The sequence below is a fragment of the Arvicola amphibius genome, chromosome 15 (assembly GCF_903992535.2).
Source record: "Arvicola amphibius chromosome 15, mArvAmp1.2, whole genome shotgun sequence".
Taxonomy (NCBI): domain Eukaryota; kingdom Metazoa; phylum Chordata; class Mammalia; order Rodentia; family Cricetidae; genus Arvicola; species Arvicola amphibius.
This window is the reverse complement of record NC_052061.1, coordinates 37,375,798-37,391,499: the sequence shown is the minus strand read 5'-3', so window position 1 is coordinate 37,391,499 and position 15,702 is coordinate 37,375,798. Positions and strand designations below refer to the sequence as shown.

Sequence of the window (15,702 nt, the reverse complement as noted above, 5' to 3'; positions counted from 1 at the left end):
TGGTTTTTAAAAATAGCTTCTAGAGCCACAGGGCACATAGTGTATCTACGTGTATACAGTAACATATCACATCTCTGATACGTTCTTTCAAAACAAGCTTACTTAGAAACTTGAATCTAATCATGAGGACCTCAACAAGCCAAAACTGAGGGAGACTACTGAGGAAGACTCTCCTGAGGGAGACTCTCCTGAGGGAGACTCTACTGAGGGAGTCTCTACTGTGAGAGACTCTCCTGAGGGAGACTCTCCTGAGGGAGACTCTACTGAGGGAGTCTCTACTGTGAGAGACTCTACTGAGGGAGACTCTGCTGAGGGAGACTCTGCTGAGGGAGACTCTACTGTGAGAGACTCTCCTGAGGGAGACTCTCCTGAGGGAGACTCTGCTGAGGGAGACTCTACTGAGGGAGACTATCCTGAGGGAGACTCTCGTGAGGGAGACTCTCCTGAGGGAGACTCTACTGAGGGAAACTCTACTGTGGGAGACTCTCCTGAGGGAGACTTCACAAAGTACCAGATCAAGCAATAGTCTTCCAAAGTATGAAGTTCCAGAGGACCTAAGGATTCGACCATGCTAAATGAGACTGAGGCCTGGAGAGATGGCTCAGTGGTTAAGCAAAGCTGCTGCTTTCTTTAAAAACCTGCATTCCCAGCACTCATCTCATGCAGCTCAACCTCTTACAACCCCACCTTCAGGGGGTCGGACTCCTGGCTTTTGTGGCACCAGCAAACATATGTGCATATTCACCAATAAAGTCTTTTGAGGGGGAGACTGAATACAAGACATTAAATGCAGTGAACTCTTAGATCTGGAAAAGGCAAATGACTCTCACTCCGTGAAAACACTGGGAAGAGATGGTGGTGGATGAAGGGAAGATGAGCCAGGTTCCAGTGGTACGTTGATGTCGATTTCCTTGTTCTACAACATTTCTATTGTTATCTAGCAGTGTCTTTGTTTCCAAAATTTTTCAGAGATAAAAATCAATGAAAAAACAACGTGTGCCTCTACGTATGTAAACAGAGATACACAGAAAGGTGGATTAAAAAAAAGCAGGGCAGAGTTTTTCCTCTCTAATGCAGATGTGATAAAACGTTGAGATTTAGACAGTCTGGGTGTGCAGGAATTCTTCACACTATTTTGATAACGTTTTTTGTAATTTCTGAAATTATTTATAAGTTCAAAGCAAATATGTATAAATCTGAAATTTGATCTATGTTGTCATCTTGCTTCCTCCAGAGTGAGTACATGTTTTCTTCCCAACACCAGCGATGTGCAAAAACGATGGTGTTTCAATATACACAATGCACTCACACATTTATGATGACTTCGGAAAACAGGCTACGGCATGTTCCCCATGTTTGTGTAAACGAGGCTTCCAGGAGAAGACAGTGAGAAGAGTGGTTAAGGACATGAATGTTTGAAGCCATAATTATATGCTATTTCAACCCAACCAGACTGGAAAAGATTATGAAGTTTGAAAATACGGATGGTTGGCAAGGATAACAAGAGACATTCTTGCCGCGTATTGGAAGGAGTGTAATTTAGCACCATTATCTTGGAGAGCAATTTGCCAATATCTAATAACTTTAAAGATGTGCTCATCCTGTCACCCAGGAATCTCACCCACAGCCACCTGTATTCCCTAAATGTTCCCACATGTTCATGCTCACACAGCCATCTTTCCAGCGGTGCACCTTATGGTAATGAAGAATGCAAGATAGCTCACATGTCCACCAAAGGGTTCACATCTGTAATTTCAGCTTCCAGGGGGCTGAAACAAGAGAATTGTGAGTTCAAGGCCAGCCTGAGCTACGTAGGTGAGAACCTGTCTCAAAAACAGAAACAAACACATTAAAAAAAAAACTTAATGTTGAATTTAGAAAGCAATTTGCAAAAGAGTATGTACTCAGGTACACGGTTATAGAGTATCAAATACTTCCGAGTGTAGTTACAAACATGTAAGGAAAGCATAAACTCTCTCCCCAACAGGATATGGCATCAGCTCCTTAGAATGCTCACTTAGACAAGAAAGTCTGGCAAACAGGATCAAAAGAGATTGACCTGTAACAACATCTCACTCTCTCCAAACAGATATGGATATCAGATAGATAGATAGATAGATAGATAGATAGATAGATGATAGATAGATAGATAGATAGATAGATAGATAGATAGATAACCATTCATTCTACTAGACGGCTAAGAACTTGCACATTTTATTCATTATGCTTTTTTACTCTGTGTGTTTCAAATACTTCACAGAGAGAAGGCTAGAGAGACAGCGCTGCAGCTGAGAGTACTAGCTGCTCTTCCAGAGGAGCCCTGCTTGGTTCCCAGCACTCATAAGGGGCTCACAAACATCTGGAATTCTAGTCCCAAGGCATCCAATGCCCTCTTGAGCCTCTACAGGCATTTCACACAAGTAGTGCACAAACATACATGCAGGCAGGCAAAACACTGGTGTCATAAAATTTTAAAATTAATAACCATATACAAAGTTTCATAGCAAAAGCAAAAAGTGGAAAACAATGACCTTTAACCTCCTCTAACTGTCGATAACCATGCCATCTTACATAATGTTCTTCCTGTCTCTGGACCTGGGTGTTCCATGTGTGGGAAAGAAGTAATATTTAATACAAAGGTCAACTCTAAGCATAATAGTATGTGGAAAACTCATGCATGGTATCTCAAAAATATCCTGAAAATCATTCTCATCCCCATAATCCAGTGTTTTCCACCCAGAGAGCACTTGGCCATATCTGGAGACAGGTTGAACCGCCACTATTGACTACAGAGAGTCCTGGCGTTGAGAAGGAGAGGCCAGGGTTACTGTTAAAGAGCCTGTATTGTACAAATGGCCCCCATAACCATTTGTCCCCTGAGCGCTTCATAATGAGACCCCACCTATAGTTCTAGGTCACCCAAAACTGACTGCAGCTTCCTGACTCCGCATGAGACTTCACAGCATGTAAGGTATTAGATCTTGGCCCTGTTACAAAATGACTGGAGAGGGACACTTACCGTCTTTCCTACCAATCTGCTTCGTGTTGGGAAACTTAACATCCTATAGAACAGAACAACAGCCTGGCACACAGAAAGATTTGACTATGCGTCTCAAAGAAAGGAGAGGCAGAAGCAGGTGGATCTCAAGGTCAGCCTTGTCTACAGAGTGAGTTCCAGGACAGCCAGGACAACACAAATGAAAAAATAAATCATTGTCTTGACAAATTAAAAATAAATAAAAATAAAAATAAATGAATGAGTCCTTCCAGTAACCAGTCCATCAATTCAGCCCTGTAAATTATTAAACCAGTTCCCTCGTGCTTTCTCTGACTCCTCGTTTATTTGATGTGGTGGCTCTTTTTTTCCTCTGTGTGTTATCTAAAGAGAATAATCAAGGAACAAGTGTGTCAAAAGTTCTCAGAGCCTTATATCAAAGATGCCCTTCTCACAATGCAGAATCATAGCCATGGATTAATCTTTACATAGTCATTGTCAAGAAATATCTTGGGGCTGGAGAGAGGGCTTAACAGGTCAAGGTACTTGGTGCCAATCTAATGGCTGAGTTTAGTCCCTTGGGGGCTCACTACGAAAGGAAGAAACCAACTCCTAAAAGATTGTTCTCTGACCTCCACACATGCACCATTGTACACACACACACACACACACAATTAAATGTGAATTTTTAAAAAAAATTAAAGAAGCATCTGGAATCTGTAGAGACCCAGAACTGATTAAATGGACAATGGCCACATGACGTGAAGTGAATTTTTGATTTAAAGATTTAGAGATAATGAGTGCAATTCTGACTCTTTAAAGTGGATTGCTTGCAGCACAGTATGAGGCCAGCACGTGTTGCTGTTGTTGCTTTTAATGAAGTTATTTTATTGAAACTCTTTATCTTCACTTTATTGTAGGTGCTGGTTTGCTGACTCGGTCATTGTGCATGTGCAGAGGACCACACTAAGTCCCTGCTCTCATCTTTGGGGCAGATCTGAAGAAGGTAAGTGCAGTTGCTCTCGAAAACCAATTTTTCCTAATATTCATGTTGTCAACGTGGAAGTTCTCACTGGCTGTTTCAAGGACTATAAAGGTGATTGCATGGCTATAATTCCATTTTAGATATTATAATCATGTTATAACTTATACAAATGCATTCTAGTTTCTACATGTGTGAATGGACATACCAATGTGAAGGACAAAAAAATTCACCAAATGGAATAGTATAGGGAGTGCAAAGGACACTAAGATTAGTCGTTGCTTGAAATCCTAACTTTCTGTTTATCATCAATTGGGTGACCTAGTGATAATTACTTGATCTCTCAGTTCTTTGGCCTGCGAAACAAAAAAATTAAGGGAATTGTTTTGAATATGTTTCCTTGAACTTGAATGTGTTTCACCCTTGCGAGAACTGACAAACAAAGCAGCGATTTCAAAAGTGTGGTGGACAGCCCCTCCGCTTCCATCCCTGGAGGGCTCCCTCTAGAAGTCATTCCCCAGCCCTCTTCCCACATCTCCCAAGCTGGGATCTCTAAGGCTAAAAGGGAGTTTGCCTTTCTGGCACTGCCAGGCAGCTGAGACATGCTGTTGTGTAAGGGAACCTCTAACACATCGTTCTGTTTGCACTCAAACAGATGAGACACAGGGAGCTGCGTGTGCACCGTGCAGGCGTGACGAGCCTGGTTCACCTTTGCATTTGTAGAAGTAGAATTAGCAAGTTCAATATCTGATGGTGGCTTTACCCTTTGATCCTGAGCTCTGTACCATCCCTTTGGGTGGTGCCCTCCACTCAACACTTTCTCTAAGTGTCTAGAGTGCCTCCCTGACATTCTTCCTTCTGCCTGCTAATGAATGAGGTTACATTTCTTTTAGAAATGGCTGTTGGAGAATGGTATCTCCTCCTATCTGGTATGCCAAGTGTGAGCGTGTCCGTGTGTGCTGCTCTCTGAGATGTCACTATTACCATCTTCTGACTTATGATCTGCTTTGAGGTCAGTCTTTGGCCACACCGAGTTGGGCTTTAACTCCCAAAGGGGCTATCACTGTAATATACCTAAGAGGGTATGTGTTCAGGTAAGTGTGTATTTGTAGAACCAAGATGTGTTCCTAGAGGAAAAGAAAGGTGGTGTTGACAGATCTCCACACCAGACTGCAACCGGCCACATTTAGAGCTCTAGACGGAGAACCGGAAAACCACTCAGGCCATACCCACAGTCCATTTCTTCTGCCAACACAGGATTATGTGGCATTGCAAGCATTCCACATTGTGTGCCTTGAGGAATCACAAGGACCCCTAAAGAGACTCACATCTTTGAGGAAAACTAAATCCTAGCTTTGAAATACAAACACTGTCTCCCAGTGCTGCCTACAGAGACTCCCCACCAGGATCAGTCTAATTGCTCAGTGGGGTGACAGTTGCTCTTCTCCAGGGCTTCAGCAGATATGATTTTCTGGCATCAAATAAAGGGAAATGGAGCCTTAAGAATATAGTGTCACCGTTGTCTGCTGTGGGTTGAATATAAAACTCTTCTCCCAAATCACAGGCAAGGCGTTGTGGGTGATCTGTCAGGTAAAATACTAACAAGTGCCCATTCATGAGAGAGCCACTCACCCATAAAGAACATTCCAGACGACACCCACTGCTGGCTGGGATGGATGTGCCTTTATTTGATTTGGGGTTGATTTATTTGTTTGCCTGGCTTCTAGAACAGCATAACTTGGATTTAATGTCTCGAATACTGAATCCAATACTTCTAGGTTCACTGACTTGTTATTATTTAGCATTTATGAAGTATATGTCAATGCACTTAGCTCTTTACAGTGACTCATAAAAAGGTCTGATCCCGGCCATTGAGCAGAAGCTTGCTATCTGTTGAAATGCTGCCAATGTGGAAATGATCCCAGGACAGCTCTGTCTACCTTTCCCCCCACCCCAAACAACAATGTGCCCCCCGTTGCTGAGTGCATCTGAGCCCAAACAAGATGTGTGTGTGTGTGTGTGTGTGTGTGTGTGTGTGTGTGATAGCTGCTGCTACCATGTTGATAACAGTATTTATTTCAGTAGAAAATAGTCAGTGTGGTGCTCCTGACACCTAAGAAAAACTGAGGAAGAATGGGTGGAGGTATAGATCAATGGATGTTATGGGTGAATGCATAGATGCATGGCTGTATGCATGGATTCACAGATGGAAGGGTGCATGGATGGATGGATGGATGGATGGATGGATGGATGGATGGATGGATTGCTTTTTCCTAAGTGCCCATCTCCCATTATCCACCTGTGTCTCTGCCTAAAGCTTTATTTGGCCATTCTCCACACCTTTAGCTTATAGAACTGGCTCCTTGGAATTAAACTGTTACTTTAGTGCTTTCAGGTGATCAGTAACTATGAGGTGGCCAGAGACATGAGAACCTGATTACACAAAATCTCTTGTCCTGGAAGCCTTCCTGTCCTCCTTTTCATGCGGAACTAACTCATTCTGTCAGTCGTGTAGGTTGGACTCTGGCAGTCAAATCAAATGAGGCCCTGGCCTCACTATGAGCCCATTCTGGCCTGGAGCTCATTATAGTCCAGACTGGGCCTCCAGCTCGCCTCTGACTCCTAAGTACTAAGATTACAAGCATAGACCAGCACTCCCAGCTTCAACTTAACTTTTGTATCCCTTGTCCTGACCACTCTTCCCCTCCAGCAACCCTTCTAGTCACTCTACCCAGGGTCACTTCCCCAGTTCTAGCCTCACCCTCTGCCCTGTGGTCCCTCAGGAGGGCTCTTGGTTGGACTTTCTGCCCTATGTCTCTTCTCCTCCCGGTACTTCATGTTCTCTGTGGCAATTTTATTATGCTGAGTTTCTCGGAATGTCTGTTTCACGCTAAAAACTTTGGAAGCGTCTTCACAGTATCGCACCTCTTCCTGCCCAGCAGCTGAAAAGGATCAGCTCTGTTCGGCTAAACAGTTTTTTTCTCAGTGCTTCCTTCCTTCTCTGTTAGTACGGAGTGGCTCACTCTCCCAGTTCCCTCCCCACCATCCCTGGTTCATAAAGAAATAAAGATGGAATTGGGGCCGCTTCACTCTTATTACCAGCCCATCCCTATCTGTTTGGACTGGGGTGAACTATCTTCCCAGGGATGAAGCAATGAAATAGCCTATCAGGTTCTTGCTTCTCTGAAACAGAAACCGTAGTGTGGTGACTAAGAACAAGACTCTAGATTTACCTGCTCGTTTCAAAGGCTATGTGTGCCCTTGCCCCTGTCACTTGCTTTCCTCAGCCTCAGTTTGCTCTACTACAAAATAGGCTAATAGTTGTATTCCTGCCATCAAGGCGGCTAAATGAAGTAATGCCCACTAGAGACTGAGAGCCACACCTGGAATCTGTGTTCATGGGCTTTCTCTCACTCTAACGCAGAACACCCTGGACAGTCAGCTTAGAAGGAGAAACATTTATTTTGGCTCATGGTTTTGGGGGTTTCCATCCATAGTTGCACGCTCCCCTGACTTTGGACAAGTTGCAAGGCAGAACATTACCATAAGAGAGCATGGTGGGGAGAAAGCTGTTCAACTCACAGCAGTTAGGAAATGGGGTGGGGACCTCAGGGTCCCAGTGTACCCTTCAAGGGCTTCCCCTCCCACCTACTACTTCTCACGAGGACACATCCCTGAAGTCTACACCATTTCCTAACAGTGCAATCAGCCATACTCCAGATCTTTAATACCTGGGATTAGAGAGGCGATGTCTAAGAGCTCAGTTTAGATGTCATCGTTGTTTGGCCATACATGATATATGACATTACTATGTATCATAGTTACTCACTGACTGGCAGGGACACTAACTTGGGAAGTCTACATAACAAATGAATTAATATCGTAAGCACTTCCTCTAAGACTTGGGGTACTTAAAACCATTACAATGAATAATTTTGTGGTATATAAATTTTACAATAAAGAATATGTACTCACACCAAAATACCTGGACAGTTAAGATGAATCACTGTATGTAATAATATTTTAAATTATTTAATTCTTGACATTATAATATAATCACAAAATTTCTCCCTTCCTTTCCTGCCTCCAGATTTTCTTATCTATCCCCACTTAGTTCTCTTTCAAACTCATAGTCTCTTTTTCATTCATTGTTGTTACATGCATATTTGTGTGCATTGTGTACATACATACATACGTATATTCCTAAATATTTAAGTACAACCTGCTCAGTCTATATAACGTTTCTAGTATATGTGTTTTCGGGGCTAACCACTTGGTACTGGATAACCAATCAGTGCGCTCTTCCCTGAGGAAGACTATTTCTTCCAATCTCAGCATTCCCTAGTTGCCTGTAGTTCTTTGTGTAGGGCCGAGGCCTCCGAGGCTTACCCTCCCCCACTCCACATTAGCATGGCTATTGATTGTCCTTGTTCGGCATCTGTTTTGCCAGTCATATTGGTAAAATTGTATGGGCGTGGCTTCCGACATTCCCAGGAGACACAATCTTTTCACCTTGTCTTCTGTGCTGATACCTGGGCCTTGGGGGAGGAGTTATATTGTAGACCCACCTGTTGGGAATGGGCTCCACCACTCATTGTTTTTGTGGGCAGTGGTTCTTTTATTTAAGACATTTCCCACTGGGTAGTAGATATGCTTCTGTCAACACGCTGCTCGCTGAGCACCTACTGTGTACAAGCCTCTTGCTTGGTGTTGCATACCTGACATCTAGTTCTGCTGGTGAGCTTCTGTGTTTGTGCTTCATGCATCATTAAAAATGAAAGGATGATTGGTACCTGAAATGGTAACTGACTGTAACTGTCTGTGTTGAAAGCGCACTTATCTTTATTAAAGGAAAATAAAAATGGTTTCAAAGTTGATCAAAACGTACCATATAGATATAGGGAGATGGATTAGTTGGCAAAGTGCTCGGCCACATCAGCCTGAACACTTCAGCTGGATCCCTGGTCCCACATCAAAATCCTGGTCTGGTGCTGTGCATCTGTAATCCCAGCACTGGGAGTAGGATGGGGAGAGGAGGATCCAATAAGGTGTGCTAGCCAGCCAGTCTAGACCAATCGGTGAGTTCCAAGTCCATGAAGAGGCCTGTCTCCAAAGGTAAGGTGGAAAGGAAGAGAGACAGTTCAGCAGCTGAGGATGCTTACTGATCTTTTAGAGGACCTGAGTTCAGCTCCCAGCACTCCTATCACGTGGCTCCTAACTACCTCTGACTCCAGGTCTAAGGGATCCAATACCCTCTTTGGGCCTCTCCAGGCATCCACACTCATGTGGTACACACATACACACAACCATGCATGCATGCGTGCGCGCACGCGCGCACGCGCGCGCGCGCGCGCACACACACACACACACAACGTGAAGCACCTTCTGCTTTAGACGATGTCAACACTGAACTCTGAGTCACATCCAGGACAGTGTAACGTTTCCAGTCATGCTCACAACTATTACATTACAGTGTAATATCTGCCACATTCTTGCAGAAGCAGTCTCTAGCTGTAGTTTGAATGTGAGTGCTGGATACCAGGTTTCTCAGCAGCATGCCCCTTCCTCCAATTGTCCTAATAAATGATATCACTCTTCTTTGTTTTTTTAACTTATATGTCAGTTTTACTTATTGGAAAGACTGCAGTGGGATTTTCAACAATTAATTTTAAAACCCAAGGAAATATTAGCATAGTTGAGCAAGATCACCGTGAGTAGCACCAAAAGCCCAGCATAGAGGGTCAGAGAATTGCTTTATATGGCCTTTTGTGTGTGTGTGAATATCTTCAAAAACAGTTGGGTCTTTTCCTTCATACAACTCCCTAACGGAAGAGGCCAAATCCTGTAGGAGAACCCAACGTTCCTTCTGCAGTCCCCGAAAGTGCGAGTACAACCCCGAGGCCACCTTTAAATGGCAATAATGCAACTGAAATAGATCATCCAAGGGAAGGAGACATATTATTAAGGGCAGCACAGCCATTGACACTTGTTAGCTTGTCTCTGAACAAACACTACAGAGCGGCAAAGCTCGAAATGAATGAAATGGTATCCATTCTCCGGCTAATGAAAATGCTTTGGGCTCTGGGCCAGAGAAGAGATTTGGATCATAGATGGAGCTCTTTTTCCAGGGCCTTAAATTCAAATGACTAGAATTATTTTTAAAGTACCATCCTTCTCAATCTTTTGGAATAAAAAAAATGGTTTTCAATTTTAAAAGAAAAAAACTTCATTCAACATAAAGATGGAGTGTACCATTTTTGACCAATCTAATTTGTGGGCTCAGTCACATAGTATACTCCAGTATGGGTGGGTTATATAGCAGAGTTACCTCCTATAGAACCTTCCTTGTCCCACAGTGCACTATGCATACCCTCCACGGGCATGCTCATAGGTATGCACAGTACATATGTGCACACATGCAGGCACACAAAGAGAGACACACTATCTATATAATATGCATGCAGGCATACACAAAAATGCATGCATATACCCATACATATATGCAGAGAAACACATAGACACTTGTACATACACACACATACTGATGTTTTGTGCCTATGAAGCTTAAAAAAATATGTACATCTGACATGAATAGAAAGAAATCCATCTCCCCTCTAGACAACATACATATGTTATATAATTTTTATACACATAGTGTAATAAGTTCATATAATAATATATATTATACATACTATCTTATGGATTTTTAAAACACCTGTTTTTCAACCAGTTTAGAGCAACTAAGGCATTTTAGAATTGCTAGTTTGTGTGGAATTTTTTTTTCCGGCTCAGAATAGCATATAAGAAATATCACCATAGTTCAACACAGTATGTATCCTCCTCATCACCATTGTATAGAATTGAATTGTCTAGGAACTGAAGTCAGTTGCAAGATTTAAGAATGATAAGCAAACCTCAGTTTATTGCTTATTTCAAGAATGTCATATCTAAATGAATAGACTTTCATTGTGACCCAAGTATTAAGAAGGAAAACATGTAGTTACTGTCTTCTTGCCTTTGCAATAAATGAGGTGGCATTAACAGGAAATAGACATTCGTTGAGACACCTTTCAGCTGGGAGAAAGCCCGCATCTTAATGAGGTATGGTGAAACTGTGCCCAAATCCTGGACCACCCAGTGCCTTAGGCCTCAGTAGGTGCCAACCTGGATCCCAGATTCATAGCCTATCCCTGGCCAGCTTCTTGTCTTGATCCCTGTGTTCCCAGCTCCAAATTCATATGAGGAGGTCATGTCTGGGGACAGAGATAGTAAAGGGCTGAGGAGCCCTTCGTTAGCCAAGATTTGTTCCTCCAAGCACCTGGTCATAAGAAGGAAGCCAGACCACAGCAGTCTCCAGATGCTGAATACCAAAAGGACTCCCAGGAACTCCTAGCAGATCCTTTCCACAGCTGCTGGGAATTCATGAGGACGCTTCTAGGGAGTGCTCACACTCTCTTGGTACGGCACACAATACTTCTCAGAATTCTGTGCGTGCCTTCAGCACTTGCCTTCCACCTGTGATGTCAGATTGTCTCTCTTGTGGACTCTTTAAAGAAATAAGTATGAGTTTCCAGAGCCAGACTGGCAGATTTCCCCTCTGTTGGTTGCATCTACCCATTTCGCATAGGGAAAAGAATAGCTAAGGAAGCCTCTGTGAGTGTCCCATGCCAATCAAGATGGAAGAGCCCGCATCTCATTTCCCAGCCTTGCTTTCCATGAAGAGTAGCTTTCCACTGTGCAGTTAATCTTCCAGGGTCCCCAGTCATCAGCACGCTTCAGACTCGGAGTCTGGGGAGATGGCTTGGTGAATACAATGCCTGCTGTACAAACTTGAGGGCCTGAGTTCAAATCCCCAACATCCTTGTAAACATCATCTGTAGTCCAGCACTGGGAAAGCAGAGACGGGCAGATCCTGGCACTTGCTGGCCAGCCAGGCTACTCAGATCAGCAAACTCCAGATTTAGCAAGAGATCCTGTCTCAAAGAATAAGATGAAGAGACATTAAGGATATTTACATATTTGCATGAAGGTATTTCATCTTCTGGCCTCTACATGCGGGTACATGAATGTGAATATGTATCTGCATGCACGTGCACACACACACACAAACTTTAATCCAACTAAGAATGCACACTTAGACTCTGCAGCCTCTGGAGTTCCATGCTATGACTTCATTGGCTATTTTTCTGATTTCTTAGAGCATTTTATTGCTATTGCTATTATTGATTCCATAATTCATTGCTGGGTTCTGGGATGAATGAGGTTATTCTGTAAATCCAAATTAGACCACTAAACAGGCTGGACAGACAAAAGCCCAAAGTGTTGGATGCTCCTTTGGGGTGCTTTTCTATATATTCAGTATAAATCACTGAAGCAAAAACCTCATGGAAGCTCTTCATACTTTAGCATCTGCCTTCAGACGGGAATATTAATTCCACCTACCAAAGAGAGGACTCCAGGCAGGCTCAATATAAAATGCAAATATAACAGCTTAGCGAGCCACAGTTCACCTGAGTCTGTTAGCCTGGGAGCTTAAAGACAGCAGATGTTCTGAGGGAGCTGCTCCTTCCTCCAGCTTCTGTGGGTCACAGTTTCAGCCGGCCATGGGTGGGATGAGGACAATGGGTGAGGGAGACAGAGTAGAACCCGGCAATGGAGGCAGGGGAGGATCTGCCTGTTTTCTCTGAAAGACTGCCGTTGGCTCAACATGAGCTATTTCTGAAAAAGTTTACCTCTTATGTAAAGAAGAAGGTGAAGGCTCAGCAGTCCCCCAGGTCCTGTCTAACCACTCCCAAATCCTGATAGTTTATCCTTGAACCCAGCTCTGCTGACCAGAGTGAGGTCAACCAGTCTGAACCATGGCACTGTCTCGGCCTTGATGGTTCTGCAGCCACCTCCAGCACTCGGCTTCCTTTGTTGGCCCTCAGGGTGGTAGATTCCTCTCTCAACTGCGAATGCCTCAGACTCTGGCCTCTGCTTTGCCACTGTAACTCGTTACGCTGTCACCCTTTTGTTAATACCGCTGCCCTCCTAGGCAGACCTTTTTGCCAGAATGATCTATCATCGCGTGGTACCACCCACTTCTTCCAGCAGCTTCTCCAGAACTGTCCCATCTCACTCTACAGCCCACAGCTCCGAACTAACGGCCAAGCCTCGGGCACCGTGAAACTGCCCTCTTTAAGCCTTTACTCCACCGCGTAAGACCTGCTTGTTGGACATTAACCAGCCTCATCCAGCTGGTGTGTTACTGCATAATCCTTCCCAAGATCCAGGGCTTATATCTCCAGGGGCATCTCCCTTTTCCAAAGGAGCTGTCTGGCGAATTGCTGCAGAAAATGACAGAAAGAAGTACTCCCTTTCCACAGAGACTCTCAGATCTGGACGCGGCAGTGCTTCCTGTAATCCCAGCACTCTGGAGACAGAAGCAGGGATACCGAGTTTGAAGGGGACTGACTACCTAGACAGACCCTGTGATGAAAAACAGAAGGCAAAGGAAGAGCGATGGGAAAGGAAAACCAGAGGAAAAAGGGAAGGGCGAGCAGGCTGGAGGGGAGCGTTGGATGCCATCTGTTGAACTCCGGAATAGGAAAGGAGACGGGAAGAGAAAGGAGGAAGAGAGCGGAGTGGAGGGAAACAGCATTAATGGATTTCTGAGCAGCTGCTTGCTACATGCGATGTAAGGAAAAATGTGGCTCAAGGAGCCTGTGCTTTACCTCAAAAGAATACCTTGCAAGACAAACATTTACACTCTTACATTTCAAGGCCCAGACATTTTCCTGAGGTCGTCTTTGAATCCTTGAAGCTGAGAGACAGCAGTAGGTAGCTTCTTTCAGCAGCCAATGGAGTATGATCAGCACCCAAGCTGTGTATCTCATCCCAGCAAACCAGTTTTGTACCTCTGAAAAGGGGGGGGGGGAGACCAAAACCAATATCCATTCACAAATCCAGACAACTTTTAATTTAATGAGTAGTAAAGCTTCTAATAAAGCCCGTTTGGGCCTGAAGAGGTGACTCAGTACGTGAGAGACCTTGCTATATACAAGCACGAGGACCCAAGTTCAGATCCCCAGTATCCATGTAAAAAGCCAGGGGTGGTTGCGTGAGCCTGTAGCCCCACTACTAGAGTGGCACAGAGACGGAAGGACACGTGGGGCTCGCTAGCCACCAGTCTCCCCAGGAAACACCAAACACCCCATTCAGTGAGAGACCCTGTCTCAAGGCACTCAGGCAGAGAGAAGCAGAGGACAACCAATGTCCTCCTCTGGGCCCTACACATATGCACCAGACTGGTACACACACCTGCACATCCACATATACATACATGTATACACTATACATCAAAAACATAACACAAGATTTGTACAGATTACATAATAAATGTCAACGTCAGGGCTGTTCTATGAGCCAGGTCATCATAGTCTATTTGAAAAAATAGAAAAGAAAAAGCTCTCATTTTTGTTGGGTATTTTTGGGTTGTGCAGTCATCCTCGTTTATTGTAGATCCTGTGTTGGTGAATTTGCACATCTGCTAAAATTCTGCTGTGACTCCAAACGTATGGCATTTGCATGGTTATTCACAGACGTGGAGGAGAGAAGTGGCAAGTCCCCAGCCAAGCAAGGTGGCTCCATCTGATTCATTTCTCCTTCTGTAAACCAGGCTCTTGCCCTGGGGCTCCATTTCTCACACTGTGTATTTTGGGTTGGTGACATCACTGCTTAGGTGACGTCACTGTTAAGGTGCTCCCCCACCATCCCCCCACCCCGAACATGACACACAAATACTAGCTAGCATGCCCAAGAAAATAAAACTCCTCACTCTGGCCTGAGCCACAGTGCTGGTGGCTGAGTTCACTGTTCATGAAGTAACTGTCATATTTAATAAGATGTCCGTAGACACACATACTTGATGAAAATGCAGTGATCCTAAGAGTCTTTGCCTAAGAGTAACCAAGAGCAATTTTTTTACCCACAAATTCGGTATCAGCAGTGACTTCAGAGATCAAAACAACAGCAAATAATAAGAATCAATGTATTTAGGGAGTCCTAATAATGTCAAGGAGGTGAGGTACCAATGATGCCGTGTCATCTTCTATTCTAGTTATTTAATATTTTTGAAATTCTATAGATGATATAATGCGTCGTGATTATACCCACTCCTTTCTGCCCCCACAACTCCCCTCGTGGCCTCCCATCCTCTTCTCAAATTCAAACCCTTTTCTAATATGTGAATGTGTGTGGATCTCCTGATGGATCCAGTTAATGTTGCCCTGTGCACACGGAAGTAGTGCTGGCCCCTGAGGCATGAGCAACCAGTGGGGGAGGGCTTGTCCCTGGAGTCGTGGAGAACACTGACTCTTCCTTGGTTAGCAGCCTTAGGCAGCCCAGAGCTCCTCACCTAGGGCTGTGACCTTGTGAACCCTCCATCCATCCCTGGGACCATTTTCTGCTTCAGGGAAGAAGAGATCATCCAGAGCAACCTCCTCCTCACCCTTCTAATACCCCCCCCCACCCCTTCCCCTTGTGTCTGCTCTGGGAGACAGGCAAAGAAGCAATCCCTGACCTCAGGCGTTTGTACCCTTGTTGATACAATCAGACTTAAAATGGTAAAGGGGACGTGGAAACATGAATAGCAGGGTGAACCAGCTCCCTGAGGCCTGGCTCAAGAGAAGCCAGGCTGTTTTCTAATGGTCACCTTGAACTGTTAATTTCCATGCTTCCTCCCAGG

General features: G+C 44.2%; 1 non-coding gene across 1 annotated transcript; it reads right to left on the bottom strand.

Moving 5' to 3' along the window:
- Window positions 1-10,758: 10,758 nt before the first annotated feature.
- Window positions 10,759-10,827, bottom strand: LOC119802376. The gene has a single exon (XR_005283391.1). It is a non-coding gene; the product is annotated as a small nucleolar RNA U54 (small nucleolar RNA).
- Window positions 10,828-15,702: the final 4,875 nt, after the last annotated feature.